The 6,414-nt window shown below is 39.8% G+C and overlaps 2 long non-coding RNA genes across 3 annotated transcripts; both read right to left on the reverse strand.

The window, feature by feature from the left end:
• Nucleotides 1-604: 604 nt before the first annotated feature.
• LOC140578117 (uncharacterized) lies at nucleotides 605-5,015 on the reverse strand. Of its 2 annotated transcripts, none has more exons than XR_011982133.1 (8): nucleotides 4,715-5,015; nucleotides 4,364-4,444; nucleotides 4,025-4,110; nucleotides 2,955-3,018; nucleotides 1,506-1,572; nucleotides 1,136-1,290; nucleotides 913-1,023; nucleotides 605-731 (listed from the first exon to the last, which is right to left on the reverse strand). It is a non-coding gene; the product is annotated as an uncharacterized lncRNA (long non-coding RNA). The 2 variants fall into 2 exon arrangements; XR_011982132.1 differs by having other exon boundaries at nucleotides 1,132-1,290.
• Nucleotides 5,016-5,471: 456 nt separating this feature from the next.
• LOC140578129 (uncharacterized) lies at nucleotides 5,472-6,414 on the reverse strand. The gene is made up of 3 exons (XR_011982147.1): nucleotides 6,213-6,414; nucleotides 5,694-6,106; nucleotides 5,472-5,604 (listed from the first exon to the last, which is right to left on the reverse strand). It is a non-coding gene; the product is annotated as an uncharacterized lncRNA (long non-coding RNA).

A 6,414-nucleotide genomic window follows, 5' to 3' on the forward strand; every position in this document is an offset into this window, starting at 1 on the left:
CTGCTGCTGCTTACATGTTTACATCTCTGTCTCTCTCGCTCTCTCTCTCCAGGACAGTGAAAGTAGGACTATTTACCCTTGTTTATGTAGCTGTAGGATGGCCATAATATAGTTTCAATCCGATATCGATGTAATGCTTGTCTGTGATGATTGGTTAACATATTGATTGGTGTATTAATATAGCCGGAAAGTAATAAAACCCATTGCAATCAAGTATACAGTGCCTTATAAAAGTATTCAGTTATCATAATTTTACTCAATTACAAAGGATAGTTAAACGTTTTCCAAATGAGCATTTTATTGCATTTCCAAAGGCACTGTAACTTATTTCTGTGCCAACATTAAAATTAAATAAACTTATGATTTAATGTCGATATGAGATGACAAATTATTCACAAATGATACAGAGGTGCCACTCATTTCCACATACAGTAACTCATCACAATTGGGTGCCACTGTGCTTTTTAATGAAAAGCTGATAAAACTTAAAATGTGGTTCGGTCATGTGTGTAGTCTGTGTGTAGACAAGGAAACAGAGGCATAGTAGCTGTTATTTTTTTATTCCAAAGTCATCCAATTTGCTATTTTCCTTACATACCCACCCATTCACTCACTCACTCACTGACCCACCCACCCATTCACACACCCAAGTCTTCCGTAAGGTGTTTGCAGAACTCGCTGCAGAACCCAGGCTGTGTGAAGTTCCCCTCGTCTTCCACGCCCAATGTAGCCTATGGGACAATAAATAATAAGCAAGCATACTTAGTATCAAAACAGAGCAACAATGTTTTTCATTGCATACTTTCAAGAAAATATTCAGGACCTGACACACAATAAATTGTTCTGGTGACTTTCTTTTTGCAACCACTGACTTCAGCAACAATTGTCAACATTCTTACACAGTATGCATACCTGGTAAGCTGTTCTTATAAGTCTCTAGACAGTGCTGGCAGCATTCCAGGCGATACAATCGTCGGAATTGTGCTTGATAGGCCGCACTGTACAGTTTCCATGGGACTACACCTGTAGGTTTCAAATTTAAGAATGATTCATTAGAGTAAAATCCCTTGTTAATGGGAATACAAACATCCTAACTCAAAGGGTATTCAAATATCATAATATGTTTTATACCTACTGTCAAGCCACTGAAAATGCGCTCGGGCACGGAATGTTTCCCTTCCGACTAAGTCCCAAAAAAAGGTGACAAACAAGTGACAGCTTTAAAAAAGCTTTGTCACCCTCGAACAGGACTACTTCTAAAAGGATATCCTCCAGGACGTCGAGGGGGATCTGTGAAAGAAATCATACAAGCACGCAAATATTATTTTACAATAGTTCTGTAATATAACAAAAACAGACAAAAATAGCATGACTTCTACATTCCAACTCCAACTGCTTAAAATGAAGCTCATTGTTTTCACATTTTTGTAGGGTACAGCACAGTAAGCACAGAGAAAAAAAGAGAAAAACAGCAGGTTCAGCTGTAAGATCAGCTACATAAATACCTGTTCAATGGAGATGGAACCCATTCCTCCTCCTCTACCATCTGTGCTTTCAACACATTGAATTTTCCTAAAAGAAATTATATTGTCACAACTATTGTAAAACTATGACATATTGTAATGGTATCACATAGAGTTGACTCCACCTGAGGGCACAGGTGTAAAACAATTTGATCACGTTGGGCACCAGACCTGGAAAAAGGCAGTCATGATACTACCAGCTTGTCAGACTGAAAGGCTTATATGCATATGGGTCAGAACAATGCATCAGAGTGATAAATATTACAGCATCAACTTTGTAAGGTGTATCAATCCCCACTAGGGTTGTAACGGTATACCGGTATGGCGGTTTATTGTGATATTGACATGTACGATTATCATATCATGCACATTTGCCTATCCGCGGTTTGGAAAAAAAAAAAAGAAACCAGATCTCACCTGCGCTGCTGTGTATATGCAACTTCTTTCCGCTTTACTGCTTAGACTCCACCCATAAATGCACAGCGGCGAAAATGTCCGATAGTGGCTGCAAATTCTAATCTCTATTTCCTGCCGAAAAAAAAATTAAAATCTGCAGTATGGGAATATTTTGGGTATCCGAAAAATGATCGTGGGGTGGATATCCAGTTTGCAAGAAATGTGGACGAACAGTGGCCGCAAAAGGAGGAAATACGTCGAACATGTTCTCCCATATTCGCGAACACCATCCCTCCGTGAAGATAAAGGTAAGTTCCATTTATAACTTAAAGCCGTATTATTTCTGTGATGCAGAGGGAATCCCGGAATCCAGTCATGTAATTGGAGTCAATTACAGTATAATTCAGATGCCACGTAAAATGTCCGATTTGATAGATAGATGGATGAATAAATCAAAATATAGCTGTGCAGCAAATTAAATCGCGATGTGCGTCTGTGAATATACAGCGCAAAAAGGCTGCCGCTTGCTCATTAACCAACTACCCCCCCCCCCCACACACACACACACACACACACACACACACACACACACACACACACACACACACACAGCGGCACAGATGATTATTTTGTCCTCCAGGTTCGTGTGCCGCCCCCCATAGAATCCCTCCCGGCGCCCTCCCAACTTCATCCCTTATCGTCTCCGCTCGCCCATCCTCTAGAAAAACGCTTTATTTAGATTATTTTTGTTTTCCTCCAAGTTCGTGTGCCGCCCCCCACGTGACATGAAAAAGTGCCGCCCCGGGCGGCTGCCCCGTTCGCCCATGCCTAAAACCGCCACTGCATGATGGTCATGGTTTTTAAAGCGTCTGCTGTCTCATTCACTATGTGAAGACGTGAACACATGAACATATCCAGAGCTACTCTCAAGAGAACACTTAATGATCATTTTATAATTTTATTTAAAAGAATAATCATCAAATACACTAACTGAAAACTCATAGGTGTTTAGTACAAGTGGACACATTCTCTCACCTCAGCGGTCAAGATTGAGCCCTGAAAATCTCAACATGCTTACATTTCTTCATCATAATCTGACCTGAAAAAAAGCAAAGAAATGCATGCTGCTATGATAATCTCAGGAAAATATTAACAAACATGACCCTGCACATATTGCTCTCCCATATATGCTGTTAAAGAGGAAGGACAGTTTGATTTATTCTTGTCTAATATAAAGAGAAATAACTTATTCCTTATTTTGTTCAAATGGGAGATGCGCAGCTTTATTTTATTTATTTTTCCCCCAAAAGTTAGACTCATACTTCCATAAGTTTTTTTTATTTTCATTAAAAAAAAGTTTGTTACAATAAACCATGTTCATCCAAAAACCATATCTCTTTTTATTCATTTAAGGGTCATTGTAGCTGATGATTATACTAATAATAATGATAGTTTAATACCGTATACCACGAAACCGTGATATTTTCTGAGACGATTATCATACCGTGAAAATCTCATACCGTTACAACCCTAATCCCCACCTTCAGATCAGATCACTAAGACCAATTAATCTGACTCCATTAAATTATGCTGCTGTTTGTAATAGGGTCAGTGGTGGCCTAATGGATAGGGAAGTGCACTTGTAATCGAAAGGTGCCACTGAAGTACCCTGAGCAAGGTACCACCCCCAAGCACTGCTCTCCTCTGCAATGTCATGGTGTCATATAGGTTAAATGCAGAGTACACATTTTGTTGTTGTGCACTGTGTGCTGTGGTGTGTCAATGACAACTAATCACTTCACTTATATGCCATGCACTACGAGGCATCACAGAAAATATTTAAAAAGTATGACACAAAAGGAATTGTATTACTGATTAATGAATAGTTTGTTTCCAAGTTATAAATAATATAATAACCGATACATTAGATGTTAAAAGTTATAACACCCATAAACAATGACAACTGTATTACATGAAATGGTTGCCAATTGTTAAATGGTTTCCAAATTTGCGACTAAGAGAGCCCATGCGGCAATCAATCAAATGAGTCAATCAATATATAAACAAACAAACAAATACGGAGGAACAAAACATAAAACATGCACCTCTGAGTCTCTGATTTCCGATCGGGCACTTGTGTGCTCCAGATGTGGTAGTCCCCAGCAGTCATCACTGCACACTGGTAGATCTCCTGTCATACATATCAGACCATGCATGAAAATATTAACCAAATAAGTGTTTCACCACATTTCTGTGATACTGAGCCATCTTATGAAGCATATAACACTTTCTTAGGGTGGCTGAAGGTTGGTATACATTTAGCTGCAGATCAAGTACCCACTGCAAACATACATAAGTATACATATTCTAAAAAACATGGATGTGTTAAGGTTTTTATTAAGTTGTACAACCAGGCCCTCAAAAAATATATATTGTCTTCATACCAGGGGATGCTGCAGTTGTCATACCATGAGCTGGTGCTGCTGTTGTTGTTTGTGCTTGTTCGGCTGGTGCTTCAGCTGGTGCTGCAAAAAAGCACATTTTAAACCAAATGATTTAGAATGAGTTAAATCGGTTGTACTGCATGCATTTCTCATCAACGCTATGCTGTCTAGCATTTCTGACAGATTTGTAAGTTATAGCTTTATGATCTTTCAAATTGCAAAATAAACATGAGGAATCACCTACAATTAAAAGACAAATATAACTTCACGGCACCGGACAGCAAAATTACATAAACATGACATAAACATGACATTACCACTAATAATTTAGAATGAGGGTGGAATACATACCCAAAACTGTCTGACCATTGGAATTTAACTGTATGTCCACTCCTTTGCCCAATCTCTTCTTCATGCTTTCTATGGTTCTTGAATTTCTAGCATTGTTGTAGTGACACAAAATATTTCGCATCAAAAAGACATGCGATGAGGGAGTCATCATGTTGAGAAAATGATTGTTTTTCCTCATTCCAGCAAAGAGCTGTTCAGCACACGGGCTGTTGATCCAACCACGTAACTCTGGGACCAGTTCCACCTTTCGCAAGACATCCCTGGCATCTTTTGAGTTTGCCTCATGAAATCTATCATAAAGAGCATAATGCTCAGACGATCCAGTTATAGGGTGGCCATTTTCATCAGGAACTGGCTTCTTGGTGACTAGCCATGGCAAGCTCACTTTTATCTGTCCAGTAGTGGCACATCTGATGTTATCTTCAGTAGGCTCAAGTAACCTACCCCCATGAGGTTTGAAGGGTAATGATTCTGGATCTCTTAGGTTGGTATGTGTTGCCAACCCTCTCGCAAAATCATATAATACAATGTTTGGAAAATGTTTCATCGACAATAAAAGGTCAGCAAAGTCCCGGGGGCTCTCAGCCCTTATGTTGAACTTAACACCATACACCACAGCACAAGGACAGGTGACCACAGCCCATCCACCTGTTTAAGGAAACTGTAAATCAGAGTGCAACCATTCCAAGTAATGAAACTAAGAACTGTCTGTAAAAACGGTCTCTCAGTAATAGAACACAACTTACCAGAAGCTCCCCACAGATCTGTGAAAACACCTTATCATAGCTCGCTCTGTTCTTCATTTCTTGTTGAAGTCTCGTTACCAGGTCCATCCGTGAGCCTTTGGGGTCTATGCCACACTGTCGGCACAGAGCACGCACAGCTTCCATCTATAATGAACATTAGTATAGTTGGTCTGGCGTGGTTCAAAAACACACATCTTTGACAAAACTGACAAAAATTGACTTAAGTTCAGTACCTTGAGCTTAAGAAGTTCATCAGTCAGTCGGTCCTCTGTGAGGTTAAACTCAGATTCCTCCTTTGCACTACAAGCAGAATACACTTCTTTGTATTCAGTGTTGAGTACAACATCCCTATCTCTTGTGTGAGGACCAATCCACGGAGCCCAACTATGGTAACTGGGATGGACGACAAATGGGTTTGACTTGTTGCCTTTAAATGATGTTAGAAAATATTATTAACATAACAGTACATTATTCCACGATAAACAAAGTAAATGCTAGAATACTGTCATCCCACCTAGAACATTGTGCGGACTGTACTTACTTGGGACCAACCCACGGCTGATCATTTCAAGGGAAACCATCTCCCAGAAATTTTCAACACTTACCTTTCCATCAAAAGTCTGAGATGGTTCCTCAATGCTGCTCACTAAGGAAAGCAAGACTTAAGTAAGCATGTTCCAAACAGTCATAGCTGGATATGTGGTGCTTGAAACAATGTAAGACTAAGAAAATGAATAAATGTGTTCACTTACCAGGCATGCTAAAAACGCCCTTCTCATGAAGGTCCATCACAACAGATACTGGATGATAACCACACGATACACAAGCATATGTGTAACCGAGGTCTGACAGTGCTTCAAAGCTTAAATAAGCCTGCAGGACCCTTTCCCTGGATGGATAGGTTTTACCAGAGGTCTTCTCCAACACATCCATGGCACTCCCTACTGCCTGATG

This window comes from Paramormyrops kingsleyae, chromosome 13, assembly GCF_048594095.1.
Source record: "Paramormyrops kingsleyae isolate MSU_618 chromosome 13, PKINGS_0.4, whole genome shotgun sequence".
NCBI classification, from domain to species: Eukaryota; Metazoa; Chordata; class Actinopteri; order Osteoglossiformes; family Mormyridae; genus Paramormyrops; species Paramormyrops kingsleyae.